Source organism: Schistocerca nitens, chromosome 5, assembly GCF_023898315.1.
Source record: "Schistocerca nitens isolate TAMUIC-IGC-003100 chromosome 5, iqSchNite1.1, whole genome shotgun sequence".
NCBI classification, from domain to species: domain Eukaryota; kingdom Metazoa; phylum Arthropoda; class Insecta; order Orthoptera; family Acrididae; genus Schistocerca; species Schistocerca nitens.
Genome location: NC_064618.1, coordinates 13,779,458 through 13,800,066, shown reverse-complemented (window position 1 = coordinate 13,800,066; position 20,609 = coordinate 13,779,458).

Here is a 20,609-nt window from a genome sequence, read left to right as displayed (position 1 = left end):
GCGATTCAATACATCGTCCTCCGGCCGACTTGTCTCCAAGGGTCTAGTGCAGCCTCGGGAACCTTATGGTCGTTCTCCTGTGAGTCTAGATTTTCGAATCCGACGCAAAACTGACAGTTAATTGTAAGGTTCAGAGCCTGTTAATGACGATGGAACACACAAATTGCGTCGCGATTCAATACATCGTCCTCCAGCCGACTTGTCTCCAAGGGTCTATTGCTGCCTCGGGCACCTTATGGTCGATCTCCTGTGAGTCTAGATTTTCGAATCCGACGCAAAACTGACAGTTAATTGTAACGTTCAGAGCCTGTTAATGACGATGGAACAGACAAATCCCGTCGCGATTCAATACATCGTCCTCCGGCCGACCTGTCTCCAAGGGTCTATTGCTGCCTCGGGCACCTTTTGGTCGATCTCCTGTGAGTCTAGATTTTCGAATCCGACGCAAAACTGACAGTTAATTGTAACGTTCAGAGCCTGTTAATGACGATGGAACACACAAATTGCGTCGCGATTCAATACATCGTCCTCCAGCCGACTTGTCTCCAAGGGTCTAGTGCTGCCTCGGGCACCTTATGGTCGTTCTTCTGTGAGTCTAGATTTTCGAATTCGACGCAAAACTGACAGTTAATTGTAAGGTTCAGAGCCTCTTAATGACAATGGAACACACAAATTGAGTCGCGATTCAATACATCGTCCTCCGGCCGACCTGTCTCCAAGGGTCTATTGCTGCCTCGGGCACCTTATGGTCGTTCTCCTGTTAGTCTAGATTTTCGAAACCGACGCAAAACTGACAGTTAATTGTAACGTTCAGAGCCTGTTAATGACGATGGAACACACAAATTGCGTCGCGATTCAATACATCGTCCTCCAGCCGACTTGTCTCCAAGGGTCTATTGCTGCCTCGGGCACCTTATGGTCGTTCATCTGTGAGTCTAGATTTTCGAATCCGACGCAAAACTGACAGATAATTGTAAGGTTCAGAGCCTCTTAATGACAATGGAACACACAAATTGAATCGCGATTCAATACATCGTCCTCCGGCCGACCTGTCTCCAAGGGTCTATTGCTGCCTCGGGCACCTTATGGTCATTCTCCTGTGAGTCTAGATTTTCGAATCCGACGCAAAACTGAAAGTTAATTGTAACGTTCAGAGCCTGTTAATGACGATGGAACACACAAATCGCGTCGCGATTCAATACATCGTCCTCCGGCCGACCTGTCTCCAAGGGTCTATTGCTGCCTCGGTCACCTTATGGTCGTTCTCCTGTGAGTCTAGATTTTCGAATCCGACGCAAAACTGACAGTTAATTGTAAGGTTCAGAGCCTGTTAATGACGATGGAACACACAAATCGCGTCGCGATTCAATACATCGTCCTCCGGCCGACCTGTCTTCAATGGTCTATTGGTGCCTCGGGCACCTTATGGTCGATCTCCTGTGAGTCTAGATTTTCGAATCCGACGCAAAACTGACAGTTAATTGTAACGTTCAGAGCCTGTTCATGACGATGGAACACACAAATTGCGTCGCGATTCAATACATCGTCCTCCGGCCGACCTGTCTCCAAGGGTCTAGTGCTGCCTCGGACACCTTATGGTCGTTCTCCTGTGAGTTTAGATTTTCGGATCCGACGCAAAACTGACAGTTAATTGTAACGTTCAGCGCCTGTTAATGACGATGGAATACACAAATCGCGTCGCGATTCAATACATCGTCCTCCAGCCGACTTGTCTCCAAGGGTCTAGTCCTGCCTCGGGCACCTTATGGTCGTTCTTCTGTGAGTCCGGATTTTCGAATCCGACGCAAAACTGACAGTTAATTGTAAGGTTCAGAGCCTTTTAATGACGATGGAACACACAAATTGCGTCGCGATTCAATACATCGTCCTCCGGCCGACCTGTCTCCAAGGGTCTATTGCTGCCTCGGGCACCTTATGGTCGATCTCCTGTGAGTCTAGATTTTCGAATCCGACACAAAACTGACAGTTAATTGTAAGGTTCAGAGCCTGTTAATGACGATGTAACACACAAATTGCGTCGCGATTCAATACATCGTCCTCCGGCCGACCTGTCTCCAAGGGTCTATTGCTGCCTCGGGCACCTTATGGTCGATCTCCTGTGAGTCTAGATTTTCGAATCCGACGCAAAACTGACAGTTAATTGTAACGTTCAGAGCCTGTTAATGACGATGGAACACATAAATTGCGTCGCGATTCAATACATCGTCCTCCGGCCGACCTGTCTCCAAGGGTCTATTGCTGCCTCGGGCACCTTATGGTCGTTCTCCTGTGAGTCTAGACTTTCGAATCCGACGCAAAACTGACAGTTAATGGTAACGATCAGAGCCTGTTAATAACGATGGAACACACAAATTGCGTCGCGATTCAATACATAGTCCTCCAGCCGACTTGTCTCCAAGGGTCTAGTGCTGCCTCGGGCACCTTATGGTCGTTCTTCTGTGAGTCTAGATTTTCGAATCCGACGCAAAACTTACAGTTAATTGTAAGGTTCAGAGCCTCTTAATGACAATGGAACACACAAATCGCGTCGCGATTCAATACATCGTCCTCCGGCCGACCTGTCTCCAAGGGTCTATTGCTGCCTCGGGCACCTTATGGTCGATCTCTTGTGAGTCTAGATTTTCGAATCCGACGCAAAACTGACAGTTAATTGTAACGTTCAGAGCCTTTTAACGACGATGCAACACACAAATTGCGTCGCGATTCAATACATCGTCCTCCAGCCGACTTGTCTCCAAGGGTCTATTGCTGCCTCGGGCACCTTATAGTCGATCTCCTGTGAGTCTAGATTTTCGAATCCGACGCAAAACTGACAGTTAATTGTAACGTTCAGAGCCTGTTAATGACGATGGAACAGACAAATCCCGTCGCGATTCAATACATCGTCCTCCGTCCGACCTGTCTCCAAGGGTCTATTGCTGCCTCGGGCACCTTATGGTCGCTCTCCTGTGAGTCTAGATTTTCGAATCCGACGCAAAACTGACAGTTAATTGTAACGTTCAGAGCCTGTTAATGACGATGGAACACACAAATCGCGTCGCGATTCAATACATCGTCCTCCGGCCGACCTGTCTCCAAGGGTCTTTGCTGCCTCGGGCACCTTATGGTCGATCTCCTGTGAGTCTAGATTTTCGAATCCGACGCAAAACTGACAGTTAATTGCAAGGTTCAGAGCCTGTTAATGACGATGTATCACACAAATTGCGTCGCGATTCAATACATCGTCCTCCGGCCGACCTGTCTCCAAGGGTCTATTGCTGCCTCGGGCACCTTATGGTCGATCTCCTGTGAGTCTAGATTTTCGAATCCGACGCCAAACTGACAGTTAATTGTAACGTTCAGAGCCTGTTAATGACGATGGAACACACAAATTGCGTCGCGATTCAATACATCGTCCTCCGGCCGACCTGTCTCCAAGGGTCTATTGCTGCCTCGGGCACCTTATGGTCGTTCTTCTGTGAGTCTAGATTTTCGAATCCGACGCAAAACTTACAGTTAATTGTAAGGTTCAGAGCCTCTTAATGCCAATGGAACACACAAATCGCGTCGCGATTCAATACATCGTCCTCCGGCCGACCTGTCTCCAAGGGTCTATTGCTGCCTCGGGCACCTTATGGTCGATCTCTTGTGAGTCTAGATTTTCGAATCCGACGCAAAACTGACAGTTAATTGTAACGTTCAGAGCCTGTTAATGACGATGCAACACACAAATTGCGTCGCGATTCAATACATCGTCCTCCAGCCGACTTGTCTCCAAGGGTCTATTGCTGCCTCGGGCACCTTATGGTCGATCTCCTGTGAGTCTAGATTTTCGAATCCGACGCGAAACTGACAGTTAATTGTAACGTTCAGAGCCTATTAATGACGATGGAATACACAAATCGCGTCGCGATTCAATACATCGTCCTCCAGCCGACTTGTCTCCAAGGGTCTAGTCCTGCCTCGGGCACCTTATGGTCGTTCTTCTGTGAGTCTGGATTTTCGAATCCGACGCAAAACTGACAGTTAATTGTAAGGTTCAGAGCCTTTTAATGACGATGGAACACACAAATTGCGTCGCGATTCAATACATCGTCCTCCGGCCGACCTGTCTCCAAGGGTCTATTGCTGCCTCGGGCACCTTATGGTCGATCTCCTGTGAGTCTAGATTTTCGAATCCGACGCAAAACTGACAGTTAATTGTAACGTTCAGAGCCTGTTAATGACGATGGAACACACGTATCCCGTCGCGATTCAATACATCGTCCTCCGGCCGACCTGTCTCCAAGTGTCTGTTGCTGCCTCGGGCACCTTATGGTCGATCTCCTGTGAGTCTAGATTTTCGAATCCGACGCAAAACTGACAGTTAATTGTAAGGTTCAGAGCCTGTTAATGACGATGTAACACACAAATTGCGTCGCGATTCAATACATCGTCCTCCGGCCGACCTGTCTCCAAGGGTCTATTGCTGCCTCGGGCACCTTATGGTCGATCTCCTGTGAGTCTAGATTTTCGAATCCGACGCAAAACTGACAGTTAATTGTAACGTTCAGGGCCTGTTAATGACGATGGAACACACAAATTGCGTCGCGATTCAATACATCGTCCTCCGGCCGACCTGTCTCCAAGGGTCTATTGCTGCCTCGGGCACCTTATGGTCGTTCTCCTGTGAGTCTAGACTTTCGAATCCGACGCAAAACTGACAGTTAATGGTAACGATCAGAGCCTGTTAATAACGATGGAACACACAAATTGCGTCGCGATTCAATACATAGTCCTCCAGCCGACTTGTCTCCAAGGGTCTAGTGCTGCCTCGGGCACCTTATGGTCGTTCTTCTGTGAGTCTAGATTTTCGAATCCGACGCAAAACTTACAGTTAATTGTAAGGTTCAGAGCCTGTTAATGACGATGGAACACACAAATCGCGTCGCGATTCAATACATCGTCCTCCGGCCGACCTGTCTCCAAGGGTCTATTGCTGCCTCGGTCACCTAATGGTCGTTCTCCTGTGAGTCTAGATTTTCGAATCCGACGCAAAACTGACAGTTAATTGTAAGGTTCAGAGCCTGTTAATGACGATGGAACACACAAATCGCGTCGCGATTCAATACATCGTCCTCCGGCCGACCTGTCTTCAATGGTCTATTGGTGCCTCGGGCACCTTATGGTCGATCTCCTGTGAGTCTAGATTTTCGAATCCGACGCAAAACTGACAGTTAATTGTAACGTTCAGAGCCTGTTCATGACGATGGAACACACAAATTGCGTCGCGATTCAATACATCGTCCTCCGGCCGACCTGTCTCCAAGGGTCTAGTGCTGCCTCGGACACCTTATGGTCGTTCTCCTGTGAGTTTAGATTTTCGGATCCGACGCAAAACTGACAGTTAATTGTAACGTTCAGCGCCTGTTAATGACGATGGAATACACAAATCGCGTCGCGATTCAATACATCGTCCTCCAGCCGACTTGTCTCCAAGGGTCTAGTCCTGCCTCGGGCACCTTATGGTCGTTCTTCTGTGAGTCCGGATTTTCGAATCCGACGCAAAACTGACAGTTAATTGTAAGGTTCAGAGCCTTTTAATGACGATGGAACACACAAATTGCGTCGCGATTCAATACATCGTCCTCCGGCCGACCTGTCTCCAAGGGTCTATTGCTGCCTCGGGCACCTTATGGTCGATCTCCTGTGAGTCTAGATTTTCGAATCCGACACAAAACTGACAGTTAATTGTAAGGTTCAGAGCCTGTTAATGACGATGTAACACACAAATTGCGTCGCGATTCAATACATCGTCCTCCGGCCGACCTCTCTCCAAGGGTCTATTGCTGCCTCGGGCACCTTATGGTCGATCTCCTGTGAGTCTAGATTTTCGAATCCGACGCAAAACTGACAGTTAATTGTAACGTTCAGAGCCTGTTAATGACGATGGAACACATAAATTGCGTCGCGATTCAATACATCGTCCTCCGGCCGACCTGTCTCCAAGGGTCTATTGCTGCCTCGGGCACCTTATGGTCGTTCTCCTGTGAGTCTAGACTTTCGAATCCGACGCAAAACTGACAGTTAATGGTAACGATCAGAGCCTGTTAATAACGATGGAACACACAAATTGCGTCGCGATTCAATACATAGTCCTCCAGCCGACTTGTCTCCAAGGGTCTAGTGCTGCCTCGGGCACCTTATGGTCGTTCTTCTGTGAGTCTAGATTTTCGAATCCGACGCAAAACTTACAGTTAATTGTAAGGTTCAGAGCCTCTTAATGACAATGGAACACACAAATCGCGTCGCGATTCAATACATCGTCCTCCGGCCGACCTGTCTCCAAGGGTCTATTGCTGCCTCGGGCACCTCATGGTCGATCTCTTGTGAGTCTAGATTTTCGAATCCGACGCAAAACTGACAGTTAATTGTAACGTTCAGAGCCTTTTAACGACGATGCAACACACAAATTGCGTCGCGATTCAATACATCGTCCTCCAGCCGACTTGTCTCCAAGGGTCTATTGCTGCCTCGGGCACCTTATAGTCGATCTCCTGTGAGTCTAGATTTTCGAATCCGACGCAAAACTGACAGTTAATTGTAACGTTCAGAGCCTGTTAATGACGATGGAACAGACAAATCCCGTCGCGATTCAATACATCTTCCTCCGTCCGACCTGTCTCCAAGGGTCTATTGCTGCCTCGGGCACCTTATGGTCGCTCTCCTGTGAGTCTAGATTTTCGAATCCGACGCAAAACTGACAGTTAATTGTAACGTTCAGAGCCTGTTAATGACGATGGAACACACAAATCGCGTCGCGATTCAATACATCGTCCTCCGGCCGACCTGTCTCCAAGGGTCTTTGCTGCCTCGGGCACCTTATGGTCGATCTCCTGTGAGTCTAGATTTTCGAATCCGACGCAAAACTGACAGTTAATTGCAAGGTTCAGAGCCTGTTAATGACGATGTATCACACAAATTGCGTCGCGATTCAATACATCGTCCTCCGGCCGACCTGTCTCCAAGGGTCTATTGCTGCCTCGGGCACCTTATGGTCGATCTCCTGTGAGTCTAGATTTTCGAATCCGACGCCAAACTGACAGTTAATTGTAACGTTCAGAGCCTGTTAATGACGATGGAACACACAAATTGCGTCGCGATTCAATACATCGTCCTCCGGCCGACCTGTCTCCAAGGGTCTATTGCTGCCTCGGGCACCTTATGGTCGTTCTTCTGTGAGTCTAGATTTTCGAATCCGACGCAAAACTTACAGTTAATTGTAAGGTTCAGAGCCTCTTAATGACAATGGAACACACAAATCGCGTCGCGATTCAATACATCGTCCTCCGGCCGACCTGTCTCCAAGGGTCTATTGCTGCCTCGGGCACCTTATGGTCGATCTCTTGTGAGTCTAGATTTTCGAATCCGACGCAAAACTGACAGTTAATTGTAACGTTCAGAGCCTGTTAATGACGATGCAACACACAAATTGCGTCGCGATTCAATACATCGTCCTCCAGCCGACTTGTCTCCAAGGGTCTATTGCTGCCTCGGGCACCTTATGGTCGATCTCCTGTGAGTCTAGATTTTCGAATCCGACGCGAAACTGACAGTTAATTGTAACGTTCAGAGCCTATTAATGACGATGGAATACACAAATCGCGTCGCGATTCAATACATCGTCCTCCAGCCGACTTGTCTCCAAGGGTCTAGTCCTGCCTCGGGCACCTTATGGTCGTTCTTCTGTGAGTCTGGATTTTCGAATCCGACGCAAAACTGACAGTTAATTGTAAGGTTCAGAGCCTTTTAATGACGATGGAACACACAAATTGCGTCGCGATTCAATACATCGTCCTCCGGCCGACCTGTCTCCAAGGGTCTATTGCTGCCTCGGGCACCTTATGGTCGATCTCCTGTGAGTCTAGATTTTCGAATCCGACGCAAAACTGACAGTTAATTGTAACGTTCAGAGCCTGTTAATGACGATGGAACACACGTATCCCGTCGCGATTCAATACATCGTCCTCCGGCCGACCTGTCTCCAAGTGTCTGTTGCTGCCTCGGGCACCTTATGGTCGATCTCCTGTGAGTCTAGATTTTCGAATCCGACGCAAAACTGACAGTTAATTGTAAGGTTCAGAGCCTGTTAATGACGATGTAACACACAAATTGCGTCGCGATTCATTACATCGTCCTCCGGCCGACCTGTCTCCAAGGGTCTATTGCTGCCTCGGGCACCTTATGGTCGATCTCCTGTGAGTCTAGATTTTCGAATCCGACGCAAAACTGACAGTTAATTGTAACGTTCAGAGCCTGTTAATGACGATGGAACACACAAATTGCGTCGCGATTCAATACATCGTTCTCCGGCCGACCTGTCTCCAAGGGTCTATTGCTGCCTCGGGCACCTTATGGTCGTTCTCCTGTGAGTCTAGACTTTCGAATCCGACGCAAAACTGACAGTTAATGGTAACGATCAGAGCCTGTTAATAACGATGGAACACACAAATTGCGTCGCGATTCAATACATAGTCCTCCAGCCGACTTGTCTCCAAGGGTCTAGTGCTGCCTCGGGCACCTTATGGTCGTTCTTCTGTGAGTCTAGATTTTCGAATCCGACGCAAAACTTACAGTTAATTGTAAGGTTCAGAGCCTCTTAATGACAATGGAACACACAAATCGCGTCGCGATTCAATACATCGTCCTCCGGCCGACCTGTCTCCAAGGGTCTATTGCTGCCTCGGGCACCTTATGGTCGATCTCTTGTGAGTCTAGATTTTCGAATCCGACGCAAAACTGACAGTTAATTGTAACGTTCAGAGCCTTTTAATGACGATGCAACACACAAATTGCGTCGCGATTCAATACATCGTCCTCCAGCCGACTTGTCTCCAAGGGTCTATTGCTGCCTCGGGCACCTTATGGTCGATCTCCTGTGAGTCTAGATTTTCGAATCCGACGCAAAACTGACAGTTAATTGTAACGTTCAGAGCCTGTTAATGACGATGGAACAGACAAATCCCGTCGCGATTCAATACATCGTCCTCCGGCCGACCTGTCTCCAAGGGTCTATTGCTGCCTCGGGCACCTTATGGTCGATCTCCTGTGAGTCTAGATTTTCGAATCCGACGCAAAACTTACAGTTAATTGTAAGGTTCAGAGCCTCTTAATGACAATGGAACACACAAATCGCGTCGCGATTCAATACATCGTCCTCCGGCCGACCTGTCTCCAAGGGTCTATTGCTGCCTCGGGCACCTTAAGGTCGATCTCTTGTGAGTCTAGATTTTCGAATCCGACGCAAAACTGACAGTTAATTGTAACGTTCAGAGCCTGTTAATGACGATGCAACACACAAATTGTGTCGCGATTCAATACATCGTCCTCCAACCGACTTGTCTCCAAGGGTCTATTGCTGCCTCGGGCACCTTATGGTCGATCTCCTGTGAGTCTAGATTTTCGAATCCGACGCAAAACTGACAGTTAATTGTAACGTTCAGAGCCTGTTAATGACGATGGAACAGACAAATCCCGTCGCGATTCAATACATCGTCCTCCGGCCGACCTGTCTCCAAGGGTCTATTGCTGCCTCGGGCACCTTATGGTCGATCTCCTGTGAGTCTAGATTTTCGAATCCGACGCAAAACTGACAGTTAATTGTAACGTTCAGAGCCTGTTAATGACGATGGAACACACAAATCGCGTCGCGATTCAATACATCGTCCTCCGGCCGACCTGTCTCCAAGGGTCTTTGCTGCCTCGGGCACCTTATGGTCGATCTCCTGTGAGTCTAGATTTTGGAATCCGACGCAAAACTGACAGTTAATTGTAAGGTTCAGAGCCTGTTAGTGACGATGGAACACACAAATTGCGTCGCGATTCAATACATCGTCCTCCGGCCGACCTGTCTGAAAGGGTCTATTGCTGCCTCGGGCACCTTATGGTCGTTCGCCTGTGAGTCTAGATTTTCAAATCCGACGCAAAACTGACAGTTCAGAGCCTGTTAATGACGATGGAACACACAAATTGCGTCGCGATTCAATACATCGTCCTCCAGCCGACTTGTCTCCAAGGGTCTAGTGCTGCCTCGGGCACCTCATGGTCGATCTTCTGTGAGTCTAGATTTTCGAATCCGACGCAAAGCTGACAGTTAATTGTAAGGTTCAGAGCCTCTTAATGACAATGGAACACACAAATTGCGTCGCGATTCAATACATCGTCCTCCGGCCGACCTGTCTCCAAGGGTCTATTGCTGCCGCGGGCACCTTATGGTCGTTCTCCTGTGAGTCTAGATTTTCGAATCCGACGCAAAACTGACAGTTAATTGTAACGTTCAGAGCCTGGTCATGACGATGGAACACACAAATTGCGTCGCGATTCAATACATCGTCTTCCGGCCGACCTGTCTCCAAGGGTCTATTGCTGCCTCGGGCACCTTATGTACGTTCTCCTGTGAGTCTAGACTTTCGAATCCGACGCAAAACTGACAGTTAATTGTAACGATCAGAGCCTGTTAATAACGATGGAACACACAAATTGCGTCGCGATTCAATACATAGTCCTCCAGCCGACTTGTCTCCAAGGGTCTAGTGCTGCCTCGGGCACCTTATGGTCGTTCTTCTGTGAGTCTAGATTTTCGAATCCGACGCAAAACTTACAGTTAGTTGTAAGGTTCAGAGCCTCTTAATGACAATGGAACACACAAATCGCGTCGCGATTCAATACATCGTCCTCCGGCCGACCTGTCTCCAAGGGTCTATTGCTGCCTCGGGCACCTTATGGTCGACCTCTTGTGAGTCTAGATTTTCGAATCCGACGCAAAACTGACAGTTAATTGTAACGTTCAGAGCCTTTTAATGACGATGCAACACACAAATTGCGTCGCGATTCAATACATCGTCCTCCAGCCGACTTGTCTCCAAGGGTCTATTGCTGCCTCGGGCACCTTATGGTCGATCTCCTGTGAGTCTAGATTTTCGAATCCGACGCAAAACTGACAGTTAATTGTAACGTTCAGAGCCTGTTAATGACGATGGAACAGACAAATCCCGTCGCGATTCAATACATCGTCCTCCGGTCGACCTGTCTCCAAGGGTCTATTGCTGCCTCGGGCACCTTATGGTCGATCTCCTGTGAGTCTAGATTTTCGAATCCGACGCAAAACTGACAGTTAATTGTAACGTTCAGAGCCTGTTAATGACGATGGAACACACAAATCGCGTCGCGATTCAATACATCGTCCTCCGGCCGACCTGTCTCTAAGGGTCTTTGCTGCCTCGGGCACCTTATGGTCGATCTCCTGTGAGTCTAGATTTTCGAATCCGACGCAAAACTGACAGTTAATTGTAAGGTTCAGAGCCTGTTAATGACGATGTAACACACTAATTGCGTCGCGATTCAATACATCGTCCTCCGGCCGACCTGTCTCCAAGGGTCTATTGCTGCCTCGGGCACCTTATGGTCGATCTCCTGTGAGTCTAGATTTTCGAATCCGACGCAAAACTGACAGTTAATTGTAACGTTCAGAGCCTGTTAATGACGATGGAACACACAAATTGCGTCGCGTTTCAATACATCGTCCTCCGGCCGACCTGTCTCCAAGGGTCTATTGCTGCCTCGGGCACCTTATGGTCGTTCTCCTGTGAGTCTAGACTTTCGAATCCGACGCAAAACTGACAGTTAATGGTAACGATCAGAGCCTGTTAATAACGATGGAACACACAAATTGCGTCGCGATTCAATACATCGTCCTCCGGCCGACCTGTCTCCAAGGGTCTATTGCTGCCTCGGGCACCTTATGGTCGTTCTCCTGTGAGTCTAGATTTTCAAATCCGACGCAAAACTGACAGTTCAGAGCCTGTTAATGACGATGGAACACACAAATTGCGTCGCGTTTCAATACATCGTCCTCCAGCCGACTTGTCTCCAAGGGTCTAGTGCTGCCTCGGGAACCTCATGGTCGATCTTCTGTGAGTCTAGATTTTCGAATCCGACGCAAAACTGACAGTTAATTGTAAGGTTCAGAGCCTCTTAATGACAATGGAACACACAAATTGAGTCGCGATTCAATACATCGTCCTCCGGCCGACCTGTCTCCAAGGGTCTATTGCTGCCTCGGGCACCTTATGGTCGATCTCCTGTGAGTCTAGATTTTCGATTCCGACGCAAAACTGACAGTTAATTGTAACGTTCAGAGCCTGGTCATGACGATGGAACACACAAATTGCGTCGCGATTCAATACATCGTCCTCCGGCCGACCTGTCTCCAAGGGTCTATTGCTGCCTCGGGCACCTTATGTTCGTTCTCCTGTGAGTCTAGACATTCGAATCCGACGCAAAACTGACAGTTAATTGTAACGATCAGAGCCTGTTAATAACGATGGAACACACAAATTGCGTCGCGATTCAATACATAGTCCTCCAGCCGACTTGTCTCCAAGGGTCTAGTGCTGCCTCGGGCACCTTATGGTCGTTCTTCTGTGAGTCTAGATTTTCAAATCCGACGCAAAACTTACAGTTAATTGTAAGGTTCAGAGCCTCTTAATGACAATGGAACACACAAATTGCGTCGCGATTCAATACATCGTCCTCCGGCCGACCTGTCTCCAAGGGTCTATTGCTGCCTCGGGCACCTTATGGTCGATCTCCTGTGAGTCTAGATTTTCGAATCCGACGCAAAACTGACAGTTAATTGTAACGTTCAGAGCCTGTTAATGACGATGGAACACACAAATTGCGTCGCGATTCAATACATCGTCCTCCGGCCGACCTGTCTCCAAGGGTCTATTGCTGCCTCGGGCACCTTATGGTCGTTCTCCTGTGAGTCTAGACTTTCGAATCCGACGCAAAACTGACAGTTAATGGTAACGATCAGAGCCTGTTAATAACGATGGAACACACAAATTGCGTCGCGATTCAATACATAGTCCTCCAGCCGACTTGTCTCCAAGGGTCTAGTGCTGCCTCGGGCACCTTATGGTCGTTCTTCTGTGAGTCTAGATTTTCGAATCCGACGCAAAACTTACAGTTAATTGTAAGGTTCAGAGCCTCTTAATGCCAATGGAACACACAAATCGCGTCGCGATTCAATACATCGTCCTCCGGCCGACCTGTCTCCAAGGGTATATTGCTGCCTCTGGCACCTTATGGTCGATCTCTTGTGAGTCTAGATTTTCGAATCCGACGCAAAACTGACAGTTAATTGTAACGTTCAGAGCCTGTTAATGACGATGCAACACACAAATTGCGTCGCGATTCAATACATCGTTCTCCAGCCGACTTGTCTCCAAGGGTCTATTGCTGCCTCGGGCACCTTATGGTCGATCTCCTGTGAGTCTAGATTTTCGAATCCGACGCAAAACTGACAGTTAATTGTAACGTTCAGAGCCTGTTAATGACGATGGAACAGACAAATCCCGTCGCGATTCAATACATCGTCCTCCGGCCGACCTGTCTCCAAGGGTCTATTGCTGCCTCGGGCACCTTATGATCGATCTCCTGTAAGTCTAGATTTTCGAATCCGACGCAAAACTGACAGTTAATTGTAACGTTCAGAGCCTGTTAATGACGATGGAACACACAAATCGCGTCGCGATTCAATACGTCGTCCTCCGGCCGACCTGTCTCCAAGGGTCTTTGCTGCCTCGGGCACCTTATGGTCGATCTCCTGTGAGTCTAGATTTTGGAATCCGACGCAAAACTGACACTTAATTGTAACGTTCAGAGCCTGTTAGTGACGATGGAACACACAAATTGCGTCGCGATTCAATACATCGTCCTCCGGCCGACCTGTCTGAAAGGGTCTATTGCTGCCTCGGGCACCTTATGGTCGTTCTCCTGTGAGTCTAGATTTTCAAATCCGACGCAAAACTGACAGTTCAGAGCCTGTTAATGACGATGGAACACACAAATTGCGTCGCGATTCAATACATCGTCCTCCAGCCGACTTGTCTCCAAGGGTCTAGTGCTGCCTCGGGAACCTCATGGTCGATCTTCTGTGAGTCTAGATTTTCGAATCCGACGCAAAACTGACAGTTAATTGTAAGGTTCAGAGCCTCTTAATGACAATGGAACACACAAATTGAGTAGCGATTCAATACATCGTCCTCCGGCCGACCTGTCTCCAAGGGTCTATTGCTGCCTCGGGCACCTTATGGTTGATCTCCTGTGAGTCTAGATTTTCGAATCCGACGCAAAACTGACAGTTAATTGTAACCTTCAGAGCCTGGTCATGACGATGGAACACACAAATTGCGTCGCGATTCAATACATCGTCCTCCGGCCGACCTGTCTCCAAGGGTCTATTGCTGCCTCGGGCACCTTATGTTCGTTCTCCTGTGAGTCTAGACTTTCGAATCCGACGCAAAACTGACAGTTAATTGTAACGATCAGAGCCTGTTAATAACGATGGAACACACAAATTGCGTCGCGATTCAATACATAGTCCTCCAGCCGACTTGTCTCCAAGGGTCTAGTGCTGCCTCGGGCACCTTATGGTCGTTCTTCTGTGAGTCTAGATTTTCGAATCCGACGCAAAACTTACAGTTAATTGTAAGGTTCAGAGCCTCTTAATGACAATGGAACACACAAATCGCGTCGCGATTCAATACATCGTCCTCCGGCCGACCTGTCTCCAAGGGTCTATTGCTGCCTCGGGCACCTTATGGTCGATCTCTTGTGCGTCTAGATTTTCGAATCCGACGCAAAACTGACAGTTAATTGTAACGTTCAGAGCCTGTTAATGACGATGCAACACACAAATTGCGTCGCGATTCAATACATCGTCCTCCAGCCGACTTGTCTCCAAGGGTCTATTGCTGCCTCGGGCACCTTATGGTCGATCTCCTGTGAGTCTAGATTTTCGAATCCGACGCAAAACTGACAGTTAATTGTAACGTTCAGAGCCTGTTAATGACGATGGAACAGACAAATCCCGTCGCGATTCATTACATCGTCCTCCGGCCGACCTGTCTCCAAGGGTCTATTGCTGCCTCGGGCACCTTATGGTCGATCTCCTGTGAGTCTAGATTTTCGAATCCGACGCAAAACTGACAGTTAATTGTAACGTTCAGAGCCTGTTAATGACGATGGAACACACAAATCGCGTCGCCATTCAATACATCGTCCTCCGGCCGACCTGTCTCCAAGGGTCTTTGCTGCCTCGGGCACCTTATGGTCGATCTCCTGTGAGTCTAGATTTTCGAATCCGACGCAAAACTGACAGTTAATTGTAAGTTTCAGAGCCTGTTAGTGACGATGGAACACACAAATTGCGTCGCGATTCAATACATCGTCCTCCGGCCGACCTGTCTGAAAGGGTTAATTGCTGCCTCGGGCACCTTATGGTCGTTCTCCTGTGAGTCTAGATTTTCAAATCCGACGCAAAACTGACAGTTAATTGTAACGTTCAGAGCCTGTTAATGACGATGGAACACACAAATTGCGTCGCGATTCAATACATCGTACTCCAGCCGACTTGTCTCCAAGGGTCTATTGCTGCCTCGGGCACCTTATGGTCGTTCATCTGTGAGTCTAGATTTTCGAATCCGACGCAAAACTGACAGATAATTGTAAGGTTCAGAGCCTCTTAATGACAATGGAACACTCAAATTGAATCGCGATTCAATACATCGTCCTCCGGCCGACCTGTCTCCAAGGGTCTATTGCTGCCTCGGGCACCTTATGGTCATTCTCCTGTGAGTCTAGATTTTCGAATCCGACGCAAAACTGACAGTTAATTGTAACGTTCAGAGCCTGTTAATGACGATGTTACACACAAATTGCGTCGCGATTCAATACATAGTCCTCCAGCCGACTTGTCTCCAAGGGTCTAGTGCTGCCTCGGGCACCTTATGGTCGTTCTTCTGTGAGTCTAGATTTTCGAATCCGACGCAAAACTTACAGTTAATTGTAAGGTTCAGAGCCTCTTAATGTCAATGGAACACACAAATCGCGTCGCGATTCAATACATCGTCCTCCGGCCGACCTGTCTCCAAGGGTCTATTACTGCCTCGGGCACCTTATGGTCGATCTCTTGTGAGTCTAGATTTTCGAATCCGACGCAAAACTGACAGTTAATTGTAACGTTCAGAGCCTGTTAATGACGATGCAACACACAAATTGCGTCGCGATTCAATACATCGTCCTCCAGCCGACTTGTCTCCAAGGGTCTATTGCTGCCTCAGGCACCTTATGGTCGATCTCCTGTGAGTCTAGATTTTCGAATCCGACGCAAAACTGACAGTTAATTGTAACGTTCAGAGCCTGTTAATGACGATGGAACAGACAAATCCCGTCGCGATTCAATACATCGTCCTCCGGCCGACCTGTCTCCAAGGGTCTATTGCTGCCTCGGGCACCTTATGGTCGTTCTCCTGTGAGTCTAGATTTTCAAATACGACGCAAAACTGACAGTTAATTGTAACGTTCAGAGCCTGTTAATGACGATGGAACACACAAATTGCGTCGCGATTCAATACATCGTCCTCCAGCCGACTTGTCTCCAAGGGTCTAGTGCTGCCTCGGGCACCTTATGGTCGTTCTTCTGTGAGTCTAGATTTTCGAATCCGACGCAAAACTGACAGTTAATTGTAAGGTTCAGAGCCACTTAATGACAATGGAACACACAAATTGAGTCACGATTCAATACATCGTCCTCCGGCCGACCTGTCTCCAAGGGTCTATTGCTGCCTCGGGCACCTTATGGTCGTTCTCCTGTGACTCTAGATTTTCGAAACCGACGCAAAACTGACAGTTAATTGTAACGTTCAGAGCCTGTTAATGACGATGGAACACACAAATTGCGTCGCGATTCAATACATCGTCCTCCAGCCGACTTGTCTCCAAGGGTCTATTGCTGCCTCGGGCACCTTATGGTCGTTCATCTGTCAGTCTAGATTTTCGAATCCGACGCAAAACTGACAGTTAATTGTAACGTTCAGAGCCTGTTAATGACGATGGAACACACAAATCGCGTCGCGATTCAATACATCGTCTTCCAACCGACTTGTCTCCAAGGGTCTAGTGCTGCCTCGGGCACCTTATGGTCGTTCTCCTGTGAGTCTAGATTTTCGAATCCGACGCAAAACTGACAGTTAATTGTAAGGTTCAGAGTCTGTTAATGACGATGGAACACACAAATTGCGTCGCGATTCAATACATCGTCCTCCAGCCTCGGGCACCTTACGGTCGATCTCCTGTGAGTCTAGATTTTCGAATCCGACGCAAAACTGACAGTTAATTGTAACGTTCAGAGCCTGTTAATGACGATGGAACAGACAAATCCCGTCGCGATTCAATACATCGTCCTCCGGCCGACCTGTCTCCAAGGGTCTATTGCTGCCTCGGGCACCTTATGGTCGATCTCCTATGAGTCTAGATTTTCGAATCCGACGCAAAACTGACAGTTAATTGTAACGTTCAGAGCCTGTTAATGACGATGGAACACACAAATCGCGTCGCGATTCAATACATCTTCCTCCGGCCGACCTGTCTCCAAGGGTCTTTGCTGCCTCGGGCACCTTATGGTCGATCTCCTGTGAGTCTAGATTTTCGAATCCGACGCAAAACTGACAGTTAATTGTAAGGTTCAGAGCCTGTTAATGACGATGGAACACACAAATTGCGTCGCAATTCAATACATCGTCCTCCGGCCGACCTGTCTCCAAGGGTCTATTGCTGCCTCGGTCACCTTATGGTCGATCTCCTGTGAGTCTAGATTTTCGAATCCGACGCAAAACTGACAGTTAATTGTAAGGTTCAGAGCCTGTTAATGACGATGGAACACACAAATTGCGTCGCGATTCAATACATCGTCCTCCGGCCGACCTGTCTCCAAGGGTCTATTGCTGCCTCGGGCACCTTATGGTCGATCTCCTGTGAGTCTACTTTTCGAATCCGACGCAAAACTGACAGTTAATTGTAACGTTCAGAGCGTGTTAATGACGATGGAACACACAAATCGCGTCGCGATTCAATACATCGTCCTCCGGCCGACCTGTCTCCAAGGGTCTATTGCTGCCTCGGTCACCTTATGGTCGTTCTCCTGTGAGTCTAGATTTTCGAATCCGACGTAAAACTGACAGTTAATTGTAAGGTTCAGAGCCTGTTAATGACGATGGAACACACAAATCGCGTCGCGATTCAATACATCGTCCTCCAGCCGACTTGTCTCCAAGGGTCTAGTGCTGCCTCGGGCACCTTATGGTCGTTCTCCTGTGAGTCTAGATTTTCGAATCCGACGCAAAACTGACAGTTAATTGTAAGGTTCGGAGCCTGTTAATGACGATGGAACACACAAATCGCGTCGCGATTCAATACATCGTCCTCCAGCCGACTTGTCTCCAAGGGTCTAGTGCTGCCTCGGGCACCTTATGGTCGTTCTCCTGTGAGTCTAGATTTTCGAATCCGACCCAAAACTGACAGTTAATCGTATGGTTCAGAGCCTCTTAATGACAATGGAACACACAAATTGCGTCGCGATTCAATACATCGTCCTCCGGCCGACCTGTCTCCAAGGGTCTATTGCTGCCTCGTGCACCTTATGGTCGATCTCCTGTGAATCTAGATTTTCCAATCCGACGCAAAACTGTCAGTTAATTGTAACGTTCAGAGCCTGTTAATGACGATGGAACACACAAATCGCGTCGCGATTCAATACATCGTCGTCCGGCCGACCTGTCTCCAAGGGTCTATTGCTGCCTCGGGCACCTTATGGTCGATCTCCTGTGAGTCTAGATTTTCGAATCCGACGCAAAACTGACAGTTAATTGTAAGGTTCAGAGCCTGTTAATGACGATGGAACACACAAATTGCGTCGCGATTCAATACATCGTCCTCCGGCCGACCTGTCTCCAAGGGTCTATTGCTGCCTCGGGCACCTTATGGTCGATCTCCTGTGAGTCTAATTTTCGAATCCGACGCAAAACTGACAGTTAATTGTAACGTTCAGAGCCTGTTAATGACGATGGAACACACAAATCGCGTCGCGATTCAATACATCGTCCTCCGGCCGACCTGTCTCCAAGGGTCTATTGCTGCCTCGGTCACCTTATGGTCGTTCTCCTGTGAGTCTAGATTTTCGAATCCGACGCAAAACTGACAGTTAATTGTAAGGTTCAGAGCCTGTTAATGACGATGGAACACACAAATCGCGTCGCGATTCATTACATCGTCCTCCGGCCGACTTGTCTCCAAGGGTCTAGTGCTGCCTCGGGCACCTTATGGTCGTTCTCCTGTGAGTCTAGATTTTCGAATCCGACGCAAAACTGGCAGTTAATTGTAAGGTTCGGAGCCTGTTAATGACGATGGAACACACAAATTGCGTCGCGATTCAATACATCGTCCTCCGGCCGACCTGTCTCCAAGGGTCTATTGCTGCCTCGTGCACCTTATGGTCGATCTCCTGTGAGTCTAGATTTTCCAATCCGACGCAAAACTGTCAGTTAATTGTAACGTTCAGAGCCTGTTAATGACGATGGAACACACAAATCGCGTCGCGATTCAATACATCGTCCTCCGGCCGACCTGTCTCCAAGGGTCTATTGCTGCCTCGGGCACCTTATGGTCGATCTCCTGTGAGTCTAGATTTTCAATTCCGACGCAAAACTGACAGTTAATTGTAAGGTTCAGAGCCTGTTAATCACGATGGAACACACAAATTGCGTCGCGATTCAATACATCGTCCTCCGGCCGACCTGTCTCCAAGGGTCTATTGCTGCCTCGGGCACCTTATGGTCGTTCTCCTGTGAGTCTAGATTTTCGAATCCGACGCAAAACTGACAGTTAATTGTAAGGTTCAGAGCCTGTTAATGACGATGGAACACACAAATTGCGTCGCGATTCAATACATCGTCCTCCAGCCGACTTGTCTCCAAGGGTCTAGTGCTGCCTCGGGCACCTTATGGTCGTTCTTCTGTGAGTCTAGATTTTCGAATCCGACGCAAAAATGACAGTTAATTGTAAGGTTCAGAGCCTCTTAATGACAATGGAACACACAAATTGAGTCGCGATTCAATACATCGTCCTCCGGCCGACCTGTCTCCAAGGGTCTATTGCTGCCTCGGGCACCTTATGGTCGTTCTTCTGTGAGTCTAGATTTTCGAATCCGACGCAAAACTGGCAGTTAATTGTAAGGTTCAGCGCCTCTTAATGACAATGGAACACACAAATTGCGTCGCGATTCAATACATCGTCCTCCGGCCGACCTGTCTCCAAGAGTCTATTGCAGCCTCGGGCACCTTATGGTCGATCTCCTGTGAGTCTAGATTTTCGAATCCGACGCGAAAATGACAGTTAATTGTAACGTTCAGAGCCTGTTAATGACGATGGAACACACAAATCCCGTCGCGATTCAATACATCGTCCTCCGGCCGACCTGTCTCCAAGGGTCTATTGCTGCCTCGGGCAACTTCTGGTCGATCTCCTGTGAGTCTAGATTTTCGAATCCGACGCAAAACTGACAGTTAATTGTAACGTTCAGAGCCTGTTAATGACGATGGAACACACAAATCGCGTCGCGATTCAATACATCGTCCTCCAGCCGACTTGTCTCCAAGGGTCTAGTGCTGCCTCGGGCACCTTATGGTCGAACTCCTGTGAGTCTAGATTTTCGAATCCGACGCAAAACT